Source organism: Uloborus diversus, chromosome 4 (genome assembly GCF_026930045.1).
Source record: "Uloborus diversus isolate 005 chromosome 4, Udiv.v.3.1, whole genome shotgun sequence".
Taxonomy (NCBI): domain Eukaryota; kingdom Metazoa; phylum Arthropoda; class Arachnida; order Araneae; family Uloboridae; genus Uloborus; species Uloborus diversus.
The window spans coordinates 143,382,209-143,401,978 of NC_072734.1; the positions used below are offsets into that span (position 1 = coordinate 143,382,209).

The 19,770-nt window shown below is 32.4% G+C and overlaps 1 pseudogene; it reads left to right on the forward strand.

The window, feature by feature from the left end:
• Window positions 1-12,088, forward strand: part of LOC129220889 (putative sodium-dependent multivitamin transporter) — a 41,597-nt pseudogene extending 29,509 nt beyond the window's left edge.
• Window positions 12,089-19,770: the final 7,682 nt, after the last annotated feature.

Below are 19,770 nucleotides of genomic sequence, written 5' to 3' on the forward strand. Positions count from 1 at the left end.
GGGTTACCCCAGATAAAAGGGGGGGGGGGAGATATTTAGTTAATAAATGGTGGTAAAAAGATAAATTTAAGAATCAGATTTTTCTTTTTTTCTCTCAGTCAAACAACTGTTAAAAAATACTAATCGTTAAATGTGCATGTACAATTTTGTATGCTATCAGAATAAATCTAGTTTAGAAATGTATTTATAAATTATTTGAATTAGATAAAATATAGGGTTGAATTAGATAAATATAGGGTGTTATTATAGGATTGCTGATCTCACTTATTCTTACTGGATGGATAAATTTTGGATCAGTTGCTCATGGACCCGCCCCTAAGTTTATTCCAGTATCAACGAAAGGGTGCAGTGAGTCGCTGAATTCAAGTATGCTGAATATTGGTGAAGCTCCATTATATGTTTCTGATAAATACAAACAAAGTTTTACAGTTAACGTCGGTAACTTTACATTGCCTTCAACAGAGACTCCAGAAAAGTGAGTTCTTAAAAATTGCTTTTGTGAGGAATTTTAGTAGCTATTTGATCTAGAATAACGTGTTTAACAATAAAATTCATGCTTTGGAGTTCATGCTCAGGCACATTCAAAACTTTTACTTATTTTTTTTGTGCCGTGTTCGAGAAGTACAGTCTGTTCATGGATTATGTGGAATTGGCAAACGTCCAGTTAAGACGAATCTACCTGAATGAGGGGGAAAGGAAAGAATTTGATGAGCGTATTCCGCTCATTTGAATGTGAAACTGCTAAAGATGGGAAACCAGTTTATGAGGAAGAAATGTTAGTGTTTTTCGGGATTTTTTCAACAGGAAAGGAGTAATCAGAATTTGTTCAAACGTATAGGATATTTTATTCATATTTTGAAGTACACTTTGCAATTTTTTTCAAGTCATTTCTGCCAAATGTAGAAGAGTTAGAAGCTGATGTCCATGGATGGACGCCATCAGAGGAGCTTGTTGCTGGTGTGCATTCCTGAAGTCACAATTTTTACCTGTAATCATTGCAAATATTTTTTCTATTGTTAACAACATATTTCCTCAGACTATAAACCTAATTCTGGTTAAAAAAAATTAAACGTTTCAGGTTTTTGAGGTGTTTGATCACAAAATTCATGTTTCTCTACCATTTTTGTTCACCTTTTTCGCATTGAAAAATATTTTTAAGAATAATTTCATCCCAGAATTAGGTTCATACTGAGTGTAATTCAGTAAAAAATATTCACACAAAATTTCAGAGCGATTGGCCAATAGCATTTTGCGCTAGAATGCCTACTAGTTGAAAATAAGTCGTTTCGAGACAAACGCGATTGAAAAAAACTGCTGCGAATATTTTCCAATCTTCACAGTTTTTAAAGTGGTCATAACATTGGAACTAAACAGAATTTTGAATTGAAATTTTGGCAACATATCCTTGAATAGCGCTACTAACATTTTATAACATTTAAAAAAAATAGATTTTTGACCCGTCTAAGCTGGTTAAAAAGTATAAGTTTAGAATTTTGAAGACGTTTAATTGTTGTTAATTTTGAAGACGTATGTTAGCCTTTAATTTAGAGGCTAGCATACGTCTTCAAAATCTAGCATCAATGAATACTAATCGATGCGTTCATTTCCGCCTATGTATCGGATGTTTGCCTTTCCATCAAATCGGTAATCAGATAGTTTTGATCCATTTTGTCTATTTCTAAAATTGTTAGGAAATATGCAACACTCCGAGAACGCTTCTTTAATGTTTCTTGACTTTCACTCATCAATAGTTAATTTTCCCCAAAAACCACCACAGTTCTGGTAATACAGTTTGTTACCATCTACCTCATGTTTCTGTTTACCCCAACTAACCCTAGTTTTTTTTTTTTTCCAGACACATCTTTTACTTGTATAACGTGTCTTATATGTGGATTGCTCCTGTGGGATTGTTCATCTCTCTAGTCGCAGGTTATTTGGCAAGCATTGTATGTAGTCTTATAACAGGTAAATATTTACACACTTAATACACATTGTACTGTAAAAAATTAAAATCCATAACATAAAGCTAATGGTAAAACGTATTCAGAACATTGTTATTTATTCAATGGAGAAATAAACGATACATTTTAAACCACATGTATCAAGTTGCAGAACCCAAACAGTTATAAAAATGTACACAAGAATATGTGCATCTCACCGCTCAAATTGCAAAACCTTAAGCAAAAAAAAAATTGAATTTTGACATTTGGAAATCAAATTATGTTTTTCGCAATCACGAGTGTGTGTGTATGTAGGCCTGTGTGTTTGTGTCTGTGTGCAGGCATGAGTGTGTGTGTGAGTGTGTAGGGATTGTGTATGTATGCGTGAGTGTGTGTGTGTGTGTATGATATGGACGCAACCTGGAGACAGTTTTCGCTAGAGGAGCAGCCTCATCGTGAGGCCGGTCGACGGTGGTGCTTCAGAGGGAGGCGGGGGGGGGGGGAATAAAATCATAGGACATCAAAACAGTCAAATGAGAACAATAAGTAATGTCATTGCTCAAAAAAAAATCACAGCCTATTTTACGGTAATATCGAATCCTTAAATTCGTCTTATTTTATCCTTTCACATATACACGTTTTCTTTTAAAATATAGAATTTTATATAAAAATTGATACTCATTAAAATACTTACAAATTTACTTCTATGTTTAAAATAGTTACAGGTGTAAACGGTCAAATTTTTCAAGTATATTATTGCAGCGCACCATGGATTAGAAGATACATTTCTATTAAGGTTACATGGAAAACATTTTTCAGTTCTAAGAAATTTTGAACTTTAAGAAGAAAAATTGATTGGTTTCAGAAATCTCATTACTTTTTGGAATAGAAAGGATGATCTTTTTAAGCACAAAGTTTGCAATATATTTTGCAGTTTGTGCATCACACACACTCAACATTGTTCTCGCACATTTATCCTTTACGCGAAGAAAGCCTTGGTTAATGGTTATCGACGTGAAATATACACTGTCCAGAAATCAAAATGTTTTAGGAATGCCGTTGCAAAACTTCTCTGGAAAAAGTATGCGCGTGCAAACTCAAAATGCAGCAAAGCATTGAACAAAGTTAAGCAGTAAAGTTTTGTGCAAAAGATTAAAGAGACGTGCCAAAACCGAGTGCAGTCAGAAATTGCCGATGATGGAAAGCTTCATAATGTCCGTGCCACACCTGCTTTGTGATTTCAGAGTACCTGACGAATAATGGAATCACAACGATTCCTCTTCCCTCCTTCAGGGCCAACGCTGCTCCAAAGATATTGCCCTTTTTCTCCGAGTAAAAAAGATCTTAAAGAACGCAACCACAGAATAATTGCTGTTTAAGTGTCTTGCACAAGTATTCTGAAGAATGTGTCATTTGTTGATTATCAGAAAGTGTATAAAGAAGTTTACTAATACTTAAGGAGTATAATGCTAAGATTACTGAAATTTGTAACGATATCTGTGAAACATTTTGATTTGCGGATTTATTCTCATTAATTTGTACACCGACTCTGTATCTATAAAAGTTTTCAATTATCATGTGCATAAAATAATTTTTAATTAAAATTTTACTTGAATGAAAAAGACGTGTCTTACCACTGTCAATGGTCTTAGCCCTTCGCAATAAAGATAACAAAAAATGAAAGATAACTAAGAGAACGCATCGTTAAACTAGTCAGAATCTTCGAACGGGCTTTACTTGTGTTACTTGCTATAAAATGAAATCGATCAGTACAACTTTTTTAGATTAATTTTCTGACAGGATGCCAAGAATTAAACATAACTTTTTCCTCTGCCTGGAATCCAAGATCTATCAAAGCATCTGACGCAATTCATTTTTTTTCTCTTTTAAACGTGACTTATATGTATTAAAAACTTGAATTTGATGAAGACAAGCGAAAAATGGTTATCGCACTTTAACATTTATAGATGTTTATTTCTTGTGCTTACGTTTCAAATTTTTATGTTGTGTCAGCTCCAGTTTTGAGAGAAGTATTGCAAAATAATTACAGCTGATTCTAGGTTTCATTTATCTGTAAGCATGATTTTTCAAGGCAATATCCAATATTCCAGAAGCCCATTTAATTTCTGCGAAGGAATATAATTGCGTTCACTTCTATTGTAAAATTCGTGGAACTTTCATAAAAATGAAATATCATTAAATAACTTCTCACAGTGCCAGTTGCAGCAGTTATCAATTCAAAAATTTGTAAGTGTTCACGTCAGCTTCGTATACACTATAGAAACATCGGATGAAGACGTAAGCAGAATACTGGATAAAAATTTAGAGGTGGTCTCACGAGAAGATAGTATGAACTTGTTTTTCCGGAAAGAAATTTGAAACGTGGTTCTTGTGTACATTGAGGGCTGTTTTTGTTGATGGAGGTTTAAATTTTCGCAGCTCTCTCGTTTTCGAAATGTACTTAATTAAAATATAGTACGATATTGAATCCCTCGTTTTTTTTTTTTTTTTCTTTTTTTTTTGAGCCACGTAGAAAAATAAATTTTGTGGACATCAGAGAAATTAAGTTTAAAACTATATACTGGTACGTAAATTGAGGCTGCAGCAAAAGTTTAAAAACAAAGAAGAATATGATAACGAATTTGAAGAATTTATGATTACACTCGTTCAATAAGTAGAAAAACTAGATTGGTAATCATACAAAAACAACAACAACAAACACAACTGGATTGGCACAGTAAAACGAATCTTATAATTTTTAGAACTTAGCAAGCAAATTATAATCATCTATTCTCTCATTATATAACATTAAAATGCTGGCAAACGGACAATATTTAGAAAACATACTAGCGAAACTAAGCTCAACAACCTAAATGCTTGCTAACAGATGATAGGGTCTGGTGGGGGAAAGTGGTCAATGGGGTAAAGTGACCATACGTCAAATAAATGGCTATAGCTTGGAAATAAATGTTCGAATGAATGTAAAAATTTTATTTTAGAGTAGGGCAATCAAAAACTACATTTTGAATACAAAATTTTACAACTTGCAAAATTTTATTTCGTTTAAAAAAATATTTTGCGTGAATATGAAATTTTTTTAAATCTAAACACCTATTTTAACTTTCTTAAGAAATTTTGTTTGTTAGAATTAGGAACAGATTGACTGCACAGGAAGCTTCCTACATGTCTCAAGAACTCTTACTCATTAGTAATTAGCTGAATCTATTTTAGGTAATTTTTTAGAACAATTTAAGTAAGATGGGGTAAAGTGGTCATAATATTAGGCTTAACGAATATTGTTCTTCTAATGTCACTTAATCTTTAAGTATGAAGCAGATACAGATTAAATATTAGTTTTACTTAATATTTATTGCTTTTACAGTAAGCGGGGTTAAATATACGAGTATATGCGTATATATACGCATAAATACTCGTGTAGGCACGTACATAGGCGTATTCACATAAATGCGCCAATAAATACGTATATGGGTATGTCCAAGTATTTTTTTACAGCTATACATTCTACTTTACACGTATATGTTCGCTTATACTCGTATGTACATGAAAACTTATATACTCAGGTAGACATGTAATACACGCAGTCGTACTCTAGTAGACACTTATCTACAAGCATAAGAAATACAAGTATACAGGGTGAGTTTAAACTCTTGAGCAAATTATTAAAAGGTGTTAGAAGGGAGGATAAGAAGCAAAAATCATAAGGAACATATGGTCGTGCCAGAAACTGATGGATGCAAAAAAAGTCACAAATTTATTACACAAAGACAATTTTACACAACATTTTAGGTCTCAAGAAAGTTTTCAAGAGATTGATGAAATTTGCGGCCTGCAGCTGTAATACATGCGCGTCGCAATCACAAAGCACTCTCTGTTGCAATAACGAGACTTTTGAAAAACTTTCATCAGCCGCTGCGCCTTTGTTGCGATGCTACTACAGGCCGTAACTTTTAACAACTGCTCTAAATATTCTTAAAAACTAAAATATTAGGTAAATTAAAATTTGTGCAACAAATTTCTGCCCTGCTTTGCATCCATCAGTTTCTGGCTTTTTGTGCATGTAGTGCGTCAGTGATTATAACTTCCTTATGATTCTTAGCTTCTTATCCTTCCCTCTCACACCCCTTTGATTTTTGCCCAAGAGCTTAAATTCACTCTGTAGGCCGACATGTATATAAGCGTATATTCTCGTGTATACATACATGTACTGGTGTATGCATGTAAATGTACGTTATACGTCTATACAGGTATATGATCGTGTTTACGCGTTTACATGCAAAAATACTTGTGCTTCCATATTATATATATGTGAGTAGATACATACCAAAGACGCACTGGATGTATCCACGAATTAACTAGTGTATACCCGTATATGTATGTATGTACACATATATGCGTATATACGCCTACTATACACATATATACTCAAGTATGAACGTATTTTCTCGAGATACAAGTGCATACGCGCATATGATGTTCGTTTATACGCGTATATACTCGTATACACATGACACGTATAGACACGTGACACGTATGTACTCATGTAGACATGTATACACTCCTGTAGGTAATCACGTATACGTAATTATGTACTCGTATATATGCTTATATACACGTATATACTTGAGTAGGCAAGTGCATGCATATATCGGATGTATACATGTATCTGCTCATATAGGAACGTGTTTACTCGTGTATAACCACGAAACGAATATATTCGTGTATACACGCATGTACTCGTAAATATACTTGTAACTATAAAAACATCCGAAATATACAAGTTTTAGGGTTATTTAAAATGGTTTTGCATCTATTTTTAACTATGACCACTTTACCCCATGCTATGACCACTTTCCCCCACCCCATGGGGTAAAGTGGTCATAAAACCATAGGGAAAGGAAAATGCTATAAAACTAATAAAATCAATGTTTTTCTTCCTAAAATTCAATGTACCGTGTTCTTTAATAATGCAATGTAAAATAACAATAAAAAAATTTAAGTGTTTAAAAAATTTGTTGTATTTATTGTCCACGTAAGTTGAAAACCTGCGATTTTATGACCAATTTACCCCACCAGACCCTACCCAATGCGCCGCACCATTAACCATAGTTCGACACTGTCTACAAAATTTTTAATGCTCAATTTGTATATTAAAGACTGATCCACTTTTTGTATTATTACATATATACTAGCAAAAAAACCCGGCGTTGCCTGGGTCAGTAATAATTATGAGAAACAATAATTACTTGTATTTGTTTTCTGTTTTCAGTGCAAGAATTCAAAACACACCTTTTTTACGTGATATAAAATCGGCTTCTTCCTTACTCATGAAACTATTGGGTTGTTCGGAAAGTCATTTCGTTTTTTTTTGGGGAACATGAAAGACAGTTTTCGTATAATGAATAAATATTTTATTAAATTATATATTGGCCATTCTGGTCCAACACCTTTTGCCATCTTTCTAGCAGTAACATAATTCTCCTCTCATAAAAGTTTTGGTCCTTGCTGGCAAAAAACTGGTTTAGGTGGTTTTTGACATCTTCATTTGAGGTAAAGGTTTTGCCATTGAAAAAATTTTGCAGGGACCGGAACAAATAGTAGTCGGAAGGCGCCAGATCTGGAGAATATGGTGGTTGTTGCAGTACGTCCCATTCAAGCTGTAAAAGTTTTTGGCGAGTGACCAAACCTGTGTGAGGCTCCGTAAGGACATGGGGCACCCACACATCGAGCTTCGAAGTTAAGCCCATGCCTTTCAAATGACCATAAACAGTCGAATTCGACAAATTTAATCTCTCACCGATCTCTCGTGTGGTTATTCGCCGATTTGCATCAACTAATGCCTTTATCGCATCTTTGTCAGCTTCGACCGGCCTTCCAGACCGTGGTGCATCTTCGACATCAAAATTGCCGGATCGAAATTTTGCAAACCAGTTCTGGCACCGGCGTACTGTTAACACGCCTTCTCCATACACATCCGTCAATTTTTTTCTCGCTTGGACAGCATTTTTACCTTTTCTGAAGCAAAAAAGTAAAATATGACGAAAATGCTGCTTATTGCTCTCCATATTTAAAAGGGCACCAACCAAAAACTACTGCGTAGAATTAATAGAACTTTTTCACACACAAGCCTTGCAATATCAGCTCTCAAGACATATAATGGTTATGCGGCTTAAGTGTGAAGTTGGTTTCGAAAAAACGTAATTAAGTCCTCTGACGGGAAAAAACGAAATTACTTTCCGAACAACCCAATAAAATAGCAATAAGTATAAAGAACAAAATAGTATTTATTTAGAAACGATAGCACGACATTTAAGCATATACAAATTCGAAGAATTTCCAAAATTTGAAATTAATCTTCACATGTTTAGAAAGATTTATCTGTTAATATCTTTTTTTTTAACATGGAGTCTAAAACCTTCTCTATTTGGCTATTGCAGTACGAACTGTTTAAAAAAATGTAGCCGCCCGTAATCTCCTTATACTTCTTTTGGTTATTTTGGAAAATTTCAATCATTGTGGGCTCTTGGTGCGATTTTCCCAAATTTGCGGGGATTTTGCTTCGATAATGCTCCCTCTCCTTGCTTTGTAAAACGATATGTTACTAATTTTCGTTACAGAGATATTGTCGCCAGATGCTGAGATACTTTTGGTCACCATAAAATGGCGCTAAACAGTTTCCTCCAAATTTTTTCCAAAATAAGTTGTAAAATTTGGCGATTGTTTGAAAGTGCGCAAACATAAAAATTAATGGAAGTTTTTGTGCTGTTTATGGATCTGCTTATCAATTTTTTTTTTTGAACTGGTCTATAAACCTTTCCAGTACCAAAAAGAACAAACGGTGAAAGTTTCAACCAAATCTGCCGGGTAGTATCTGAGATCTTAGGGAACAAACATACCCACACAATTACCAACATCCATTTATATATATATATATATATATATATATATATATATATATATATATATATATATATATATATATATATATATATATATATATATATATATATATATATATATATATATATATATATATATATATATATAGATAGATAGATATACATCCTCATAACATTTAATAGCCAATTCGCCGATTGAGTAATGCTCTGACGTCATCAACAATGAAACACGCGCCATAGCATGCGTAATGACATTATTTCATTGTTGAAGCACCAAAAAGTCAGTAAGTTTTTTTATAATTTGATAATATTTTTTGTCATATTTGACATGCAGGGAAATATGCTTTATTTTGACAAAGCTGAACTAGATTCGGCAACTTAACTGTTTTACTGGTAAGACTGTAATTTAAAGAAAATTAAGAAACTAACAAGTGATCAACAATGAACGCTATCTACTGGAGTTTAGGATTAATTCACTGGAGTTAGGGTTAAAATTCCAAAATATTAACCAACACGCAATTGTTTCCTTCAATTGTAGAAGCAATTTTCACCGTTCATACCTTGACACGCTATTTTCTAAAATATATATATATATATATATATATATACTAGTCGACCCGTGCGGAACTCCGCACTGTACTTCGAATCGTTTCATAAGGCATTTCGCTCTTTAAAAATTTCAAAGAAAGAATATTATGAAGAAAAACCGAAAAAAGTAAGCGCAAAAGAGAAGGCATGTAATTTGAAGACATCAGTAACAAAACCTCGTTAAATACAACGTTGTGATAATTTGATCATCGCTCCCCTTTTGGTTGTACGTATTTTCAATGCAAATATAAATATCATTAAAAGTGTGGCTGAGTGACACGTGAAGAATCAGATGTGAAAAAACAGGTTGTGGCAAATACAGTCCTGCCCATGTGAGCATCTGACGGAAAAAAAAGAAACATTAAAGAGATATTTAGTAGCACGGATTCGAACTGGCGCCATTCTGATGAACAGTACGACGCTCCAACAAACCTAGCAACTGTGCCTTCCTTTTTGAATGCTATTCATTGAAGTAATGCGTAATAAAACACAGTAAAAAAGTTTTTCGCCGAAAAAAATAATAAGATTATGCGTCTATGTTTCGTCATTAGCCAGCATGATACGATTTAAAATTATTCGTAAAACATAGAATTTGATTAAAGAATGAAGAAGATCTCACGTAGCGATTGAAAAAAACATTCTAGAGAAGTAATAATTTCGGTTGAAAAAATAAGTGATTTTATTTTTGAATATTCAACACTTTCCCATAGCAGGCATCTTTTACCTGTACGGCTTAAAAGCCCGCACTTGTTTTTCTTTCAATCGAACACTTAAAATTCAAAACCAGAACCAGTTGAACTGAGTCCGTTTTTTAAGTGTAATTTTTCGAACGTAGACAAAGTGTTTTTTTTTTTTTTTCAGCCGAAAGCAGAGGAGTAGAAAGTGATTTCTTACTAATGAAGTTGATAATAATTTTAATGTTTTATATCGTATTAGAATAAATAATTGAAGATTTACTGGTTGAAACTCGTAGTTTTAATTTGGCATAGTATTTTTTCATTTGTACAAAAGTTCGAACACTGCTATTAGAAAAATCTACATTTCAGCATACAATGAAAATGTTTTTCTGCACAAAAAGAATTACCTTGAGGTATATCTAATTCTTTTTTTATGCTTACATTATGCTCAGTGGTCTGGACGGAGTCAAAGCTTAAAGAAATAAAGGGAAGAACACCCTTCGATTAGCAGTCAACTTATCTGAATGATAACTGTAGCCTGCATAAAGGAATCGAAACTCCAAATAGCATTCCCACTGCAATTTATTTTATTACATGTGTTATCTGTTGTATGTTATGAGTACATGCAATGCGTAATATTACTGTAAATTTGCTATTATGTCAGACAGTCCGAACTGGCGCGAAGTTCATACAGTTTATAGCCGAACGCTCTACCAAAAAAAAAAAAAAAAATAACCACAGGTAATTTTAAATTTTTTTTCTTGCCGAGAAGTGTTTTTATTTATTTATTTATTTATTTATTTTTTTTACAATTTGTTATCGCAGGCTGTTTGAACCGTTATGACTTAGATGGCAGCACGTGTTCATCATTTAACACCACGGTTAAAATACAAAATAATTTGAAATAAGTTCTTTTTTAAGCGTAGCTTTTCAAATGTAGTAAAAATGTGATACGCTATTTGTTTTTTTTTTTTTGCAAAAAGAAGAAATATATATATATTACCCTTTAAATTGAGGTAGTATTTTTTTTATTTGTACAAGGAGTCAAAAACCCATTAGAAGAATCTATGTTTCAACATACAATTTATTATATTTTACTGAACAAAAAACAATTCCAATGTAGTCTGAAATCTTAAACCTGATACTTATATTTTCTCTTACATTATGCTTTAATTTCCCTCCCGGAGCAAAAGCTTAAAAAAAAACCCTTACAATTGAGTATTAACTTAGCTCCGTGTTGCATCAAGTTTTCATAACAGCTAGGAGCGTTTCTACCTCATGTATTCCCTCATATTTATTATTCATGTAATGCGCGATATTTTTCTAATTTTTTGATGCAGATTGTCCGGACGTGGGCCCGAACACGCATTCTCCTGGTTCCGAAGAGAACGCTCTGCCGATCAAGCTATTCAGCTCTGTCGGTCATAGCGCAAATTAAAGTTATAAGTTTAACTGAAAACCTCACCCTTCTGGTTCTTTAAAACAGGTTTTTTCGGCTGAAAAACACAATTTTTAGACTGTGGGTCTATTTTTCGTCAGTAGTCAGCACCATAAGGCTTAAATCAAAGAATTCGATCAAGAATTGAGGAAAATCTGGCGTAGAAACCAAAAACAGGCTACAGAAATAATATATAAGGATATATATATATATATATATATATATATATATATATATATATATTTATTTATTTATTTATTTATTTATTTATTTATGTATTGAAAATAAGCTGAACTATCTTGCAATTGTACCTTTTGACCTTTTTTTGAAAAGAATTGTGCTTTTATAACTATTTATAGGAGAATCCAAAAATGTTCCTGAAGAGTTACTGAGTCCAGTTGTAAAATACTTCATGAGAAAAAAGGGTAAAGGCTCTGCTTCGAACCACCAGTGTGTCGAAACAGTGGTAGGAAAAAAATTTGAAAACAAAGATTATATACTTTCCTTTTTTCTTAGGTTCTAGAATAGTACGTTCTTTGTCAAACAATACGTTTTTCAACGTAATCAATAATACTTTTATCTCTCACACTATTAGCGGGAATATTGATTGTTACATGTTTTTCCCCAATGTACGCAAATTTATACTACACTGTAAAAAAATTCCGAAACGTTCCTGAGTGTTTCCGTGTAACGTTTCGGGATTTCAATGGTTTTTATCCACTTCCTGGAAATATCAAGTATCATTGTCAGAAAGTTTCCTGAATTGCTACAAGTTGTCCAAATGCAGACTTCTCTCACTTGCAAAAAATATTTTAAGCTCCCAGTTTAAAGATTAACTAAGAGTATTTATAAGGTGTATCGACTTCAATTCAATTATGGCTCGTCCATGCTGATTAACTCCAAAAGGAGCAAATAAGTATGGACTACGTAGCTTTGCAAGAATTGCAGCTAAGCGAGATGCTTAACTTGTAATTTGGCTTAGCGTTGGCAATACTGCTTTTGCAACTGTCTTCATTAATCAGGAAGGGGCCAAGCTGTATATTATCACTACTTAAGATTACTCGGAAGTTCTGGAGGCACAACTGGCTTTAAATGCGAAGATTTCTGAATTTTTAGGAAGATTACTGGATTCTATCGGAAAACTTTCCTGGTTTTTGCGAGATATGTTACTGGCAGAAATTGGGCACATCAGCTGCCTATTATCTTCCAGGAACGTTTCTGAATCGTTTTTACAGTGTATAGTTTTTCTTCAATATATACGTATGAGAATGAACATATATTATAGCGACATCTTTTCAATTAATCCTTCACTTAAAAGTTCAATTTCATATTTAAATATTTACTACACTTTTACTACTAGTACATATTTCAAATCGCCATGCAAATTTTATAATTTTGCAAAATATTTTGTGTTTAAAATGTAATTTGTGCATTTCTGAGAAATTAATTGGGTACATAAGCTTGAACAACTATTTATTGCAGTATTTATTTTCTTTCTTTGTCTGTGTGTGTGTGTGTTATCTCTTTTGAAAAATATTAAAAATTCCTTAAATTGATTTGCATGAAATATTATATAACTTATTTTCTTAGTATTACTTAGTGTTTTAATTTTGAAATGCTGATAGTTTATCATCATTCTTACTGTTAATTTTTTTGTTTAAATAAAAAATCTTATTTTCAAATTAATAAATACAGGTTTTGAATTCAGTTACAGCATTAAAACATTTATTGGAGCTTATTTTGTGGAAAAAGGCATGTAAAAGTTCGATGTTTGAGAATATCGTTGTTTCAAAATTTCAATAGTTTGGGATAGATACTATAATTTTTTTAATTTTGTAAAACTTTGCCACACCCTCTTCGTATAAAGATCCATAATGATTTTATCTTACGTTTAAACAAAATAACATATCTTTTCAACGGATAAATAATAACATGGTAATTGCTTGTTGTGGCTCTAGTTAACTGTACTGTTAAAACGGTGTATTTTTCTCCGCTTATCATCATACTTCAGATAGTGACAACTATTTTGTCAGTTGTAGGGGAAATGTAAACTGTTAAAACACTTACTTCCACGAGGCTTTAATGTTCACAATTTTCACTAGTCTGTTGTAATCGCGAAAACTTAAGCCTCGTAAAATATTTTTTTTCTTTCACTTTCGTTGCTGTTTATTCAAAATTCGAGAAATTTTCAAAACGCAAGATTTCACCGATATCTTCATTTTTATGAAACTGAGTGCTTTTACAGTTTGTACTTAAGTAAGGCAACGTAGTACATGTTCAATTACCATGCTTTTTATTTTAATTTATAACCAAAAGTATCTTTTCCCAAAATAAAAGCTTTTTTGAACATCCAACCCTCCCCCCCCCCCCAAAAAAAAAAACTATCGTCTGATGTAAACCAATTCTGTAGTTACAATATAATGTTAATGAAATGTAAATAAAAATGTAAAAACACACTAATACTTTCAATTTACCTTATACATTTCGCTCAAAGATTTGTATTTCAAACATATCACTATATCTTCAGAATGCAATAATGGAGCGGGATTTCTAATGCTGTCTTTAGTTTTTCGGAGTAAATAAAACTGCTCAAAAACTTTTTTTTGTGTGAATTTCTTAATTTTTTGTTTACATTTTGTACCATGTTTTTTTTTCTCTTTTTTTCTTTTTTTTTTATACTAACTAGAATTTTTCGTATTAAAAATGTGTATAATTTATTTATCTTTATGTTTAGGAATCAACTGATCTGCATAAGTTGATTACAGAATCAGCTGAATATTTTAAGCCAATTAACTTGGACGAATTTTAGAATATGGAACCGATCACTATTCTTTGTACTATTGATTTGTATGGACTAATAAATGTGCTTATTTTTTTATGTTTGTAATTCATAATCACTGCTAAATTATTATTATCTTTTAAACGCATTAATGTTAGTATCTTTAAAAAATAACATTTATCTTGTAATAAAATGATTATTTTACTATTTCTATGCATTGGTACGAAATTAGCACCACAAAATTCTCGATTTTTATTATTTTTATCAGCTGAAATTACATTTAAAATAATTATCATTCATTTTAAAACCAAAATACCATATGCTGTTTTAGAACAGTTAGTAATCCTTTCAGCCTCATTTTACTTTAAATGAAGTAACATAATCTGGAGTTACATTTAGTATCTCAAGTTCTTGGATTAAAGGGTGAATTTATTTTACGAATTTCAAACTCTACCCGTTTGATACAAGGAATTATGTTTAACCCACGTATTTCCTTTTAACCTTTGAAAAAATCTTTGAAGCCGTATCTGAAAGGCTTCAGACTTGCAACTTCAAAAACTTTGAGGCACAGCTGTATGTTAAGTCGATGATGTGTAGTTTAAGGGGTAGGATCGAAACTCATGATATCTCACTTTTTTAATTATACGATCTCAAGGCTTGTAATTTGAAATTAAAAGATTCAAGGTTTTAGGTAAATTACTCTAAAAGACCGGAGTCAATAACTAGGAGCAAGAGATGTAGTTATACTCTGCGTGGTGCAGTTTTAGACTCAGATCAGAAACTCACGACATCTAAACAACTTGTCAAAATAAATGGTTTCAAAGTTGATAATTTAAAAATAAAGGCTAGTCTTCAGATCAGTGGCTTTGTAAGCCACAGGTCAAAACCTTTGAAACAAAGCTGTATCATGGGCAGTTTCAACAGCAGGGTGCAGTTCGTTTGAATCTTTGAGTTCAAGTGTGTTGAATATTATGGAAACTCCATTCCTTTTTTCTAACAAATACGATCAAAACTTTACATGGAATGCCCACAGTAACCCAGCTACATTTCCAACAAATTCTCCATCAAAGTAATTTCTTATTAAAAATTGCTTTTTAAAAGCATTGCACAAAGTTTTTCTTTGGCAGTGATGTTTGCATTTTAGAATTTATGTTTAAATGCAATTAGAGGACCTAAGCTTATTTTTTAGGTAGACGACCAGTACGTACACTATTTTCAAATATATATATATATATATATATATATATATAAAAATCTCGTGTCACGATGTTTGTTCGGGGTAAACTCCGAAACTACTCAACCGATTTTTTTCAAATTTCATATCTATGTGTCATTTGGTCCAACTTAAAAGGTAGGATAGTTTTCATAATTTTTTTATTGCAAATTTCATATTAATTATGCAATAATAGTGTGAATTAATTGTTTAGTTCTAAAATTTCTTAATAGATGGCGTTGTAAGTTAATTAATCGATATAATTCTAGCATCGTATGACTTACTGCTAAAAACACCATGATAAAAAATCTCGGAAATGTTGCTTAGAATTTCCATATAACGTTTCGGGATATTACAGGTTATTATTCACTTCCTGAGAAAACCAACTATATTTTTCAAAACGTTTCCTTGAATTGCTACAAATTGCAGATTTCACACCTTTGTGAAAAATATTTTTCTCCACCAGTATCAAGATTAACTAAACGTATTTAATAGGTGTATCGGTTTCGGGGCGATTACGGTTCGTCCAGATTGACTCAACACCCAATGAGTGCGAAAAGATATCTGGATCACGAGGAGTTACATTCGAGCAACGTGCTTAAAAGTTTGTCTTCGCGTTGGCAATGCGTGCATTAATGCTTTGAGAGCTTTCTTAGAAAAGCAGGGAGTTTCTAGGCTATAATATTAAACCTGCGTTAGGCTTTCTGAAGGTGCCAGAATCATAACTGCCTTTAACCAAGAAGACTACTAAATTCTTCAAAAATAGTCCAGGTTAATTTCGGGAAGGTTAGTGAATTTAAGCGGAAAACAATTATTTTCTTTATTTTGTTCCCCAAGAAATTTTTAATATCATTAATTCTTGCAAAGATACGTTCGCAACAGAAAATTGCAGTGACAGTTGCATCGTCAGGCATTGCTGCTACTTTTTTTAGATGATAGACGAACAGCACATTCAGCTTTAAAGTTACCTATTAGATATTCATAAGAAACTAAACGCAATGTGTAACATTAAAGAAAAAAAAACTTGGAATGGCTTTTGTGTTGCAAGAGAGTAAAGTTATAATTTGGGATAAGTGTACTATGGCTCATGAGTAAAAGCATTCATTCGAAGCACATCATAGGATTGTGCAAGATTTGAACGGCAACGATAAACTTTTAGGCGAAATTGTCTGAACACTCTCTGGGGACTTCCGGCAGACATTACCAGTTATTCCGATGAAATCAACACATGTTTAAAACAATCGTTTTTATAGCCAACTTAAAAGATAGTATAATTTAATAATTTTTTATTGCAAATTAAATATTAATTATACACTAATAGTGTGAATTTATTGTTTGGTTCTAAAACATCTCATCTATGGCGATGAGCATTCGAAGCACATCAGAGGATGCAAGATTTGAACGGCAACGATAAATTTTCAATGAAATTGTCTGAATACTTATTGGGGATTTCCGGGAGACTTTTACTAGTTATTCCGATGAAATCAACGCATGTTTGAAACAATCATTTTTATAGCGTAATCTCAAGATAATGTGATTGGCCATGAACATGCGAGTATAAACGCAAAATAATCTAATCCCACAAGTATTTTCTAAGCAATTGCTGGGTATTGGAAACGGTGAAACTGAACTGTATCAAAATATACAGTACAACAAACAGCCAGGCAATTTCTACACTGCCGTTGGGACGAAAAGTGAACTAATTGAGAGTCTATTCCCAGATAAATTTAATTTTTTTAAAAATCATAATTGCCTCTGTAATCGCGCTGGTTGTGTAGCAGTTTTGTTTTCGGTAAACATTCCCGAACAGACAGGAATATTTGTGGATCGTCAATTGGTCGACTGTCAAATACATATCCCGATGCATGTCACATTGTATTTATTGGTCGCACAAAGTCATTGGGAGTTGACGCTTTCTAATGCAGGTTTGACATAAGGAGAAACAGTTTTCTACAACTGTTTAAAACAATTTTGACGACATACTATCCAACACAATCATCATTTTTTAAGGAGAAACTATATAACTTTCACGTTTGAAGACGTATTTCATAAAGTTTAACAAACACACAAATATCCAAATCCAGATTTTTACACCAGAGATGAATATGAAGCTTTACTACTACGGTTGCGACTACGGTTTCCGGTTGAAAATTGGCTCAACAATTTATTCTTTTTCGCAATTTAAACCCACCTAAATTACGCAACGGTACACGTTTCTTCATCAAAAGTCAGCAATTTTGTCGGGAAAGTTTAAAGGAGAAATGTTTGTGTTGCCACGTAATCCATTAATAGCGTCATAATTTTCAAACACATTTGAAAGGCTTCAATTTCTGATTCGTTTAGCTTTTGCAAAGACCATAAATAGATTTCAAGAACAAACAATGTCTTCTTTCGGTTTGGACATGAAACATAAATATTTCTCTTATGGGCAACCATATATCGCCTACTCACACGTGGAAAGGTATCATACTTTTCGTATTAGTAAAAGACTGGTTAAGCAAGAACATTATGCACAACTTAGTGCTTAGACAGTTTTCAGTTTTCAAATAATAGAAACAATAGTTCGAAGTCAATGTTATCTACTTCATTGAAAAAAATTTAATTTTTATAAGTTTTTAATTTAGTTAGTGTATTTTGTAAAGAAGTTTTTGATTACAAACTATAGAGAAAGCTGAGGTGAATAAAATGTAGTGTAGAATCTAAAAGTGTATGGTGGTTTACGCTTAGTTTCTACATTTGGTATTTTACAATCAGTTTCGATATTTACTATCACTTTCAAGTTTTTTTTTTTTTTTTTTTGCGGAAGTCATACTTACAAAATTTACTAAGCGTAAGTATAGTGCTTTTTCCATAGAAAATTTAGTTAGTACTTACTGAATTCAATAAGTACTTTCTTCAGCCTGCACTGTACAAAAAAAAAAAAAAAAAAACCGAAACGTTACTAAGTAAAAAGTTTCGATACTTACTTGCAGTTCTGGCTAAGCTTGGACTATGTTTGCATTACTGCTTATAGAAGTTCCTTAGTAAATCAGAAAGGTGCTAAGCTTTTTTTTTTTTGTATCCCTTTCTAAGTTTACACTAAAGTTCCAGAAACACGACTAACTTCAAAACGGGAAGATCTTCGAATTTTTCAAGAGGCTTCCGAGATGATTTCAGGAAGGTGAAGGAATGGTCAGGAAGGGAACTTTTATCGGAAAACTTTCCGGGTTTTGGCATGACATGTTATTGGCAGAAATTGGCCACATCAGCTGCCCATAATTTTCCAGGAGCATTTAGGAATCCTTTTTACATTGAATCACGCCCATTATCAATCTCATATGTTTTAAAATCGGCTATACTATTTTAAGCTCTAATAAAAATATTTATTTGATTCTATCAAAATAATGAGTAAAAATTTATTTTAATCCAACTTTTTTGCCACAGCACGCGTGGCTGAGTCAGCTAGTATACATATATACTATATATATATATTATATATATAGCTTGATTCCCTCCCCCCACCCCAAGCCTCGCGTGTGTGTGGGAACCATTTTTGTATTGCTTTAAAAGTTGGGTACATATTAATAAATGCACTGTTAGACAATGATACTGATCAAAAAGAATTTCCATTCGAAGGCTCCTACACAGTTTAGCATAAAATTAGTTGAAAACAATTATAACTACTGTTTTAATTGCCTCGGAACACTGGAACAAATTTCATCTGGTGCCGAAAAAGAGGGGTTTCTACAGATATTTTATCTAAACTCGGTCAAACATTCTTTACAAGAAAAAAGAGAAAGAAAAAGAATCGCCTAAGCTTAAAAGGCAAAAAAGAAAAGAAACGCTCAAAAAATTTTCTTTTTAAAAAAAAAGCAAAAAAAAAAAAAAAAAACTGAAAATCCCTAGGCGACTACATTATTTGTCAGCAGATGAGTCAATGTTTTATGACTTAAATGCATTAATTTATTTTGTTCTTCTAAATTTTCTCACTTCATTAAAAAGAAAAATGGTTTCATTATAAGAAGTCCATTACTTTATTTTTTTTATTTCCGACTTCTTCGTTTTTTCCACTAGGCAGCTATTTAATTCCTTTGTATAAAGCTTTAAAATGTAATTTCTACTCATAATGTTTGCTTTTAAGCACTCATCATCAGGCCCACCTCCCATCATCATCTTACCCGTTAGGTGGGGGTAAGATGAAGAAAATACTTTTTGTTTTTTAATGACATATTTTTCCCC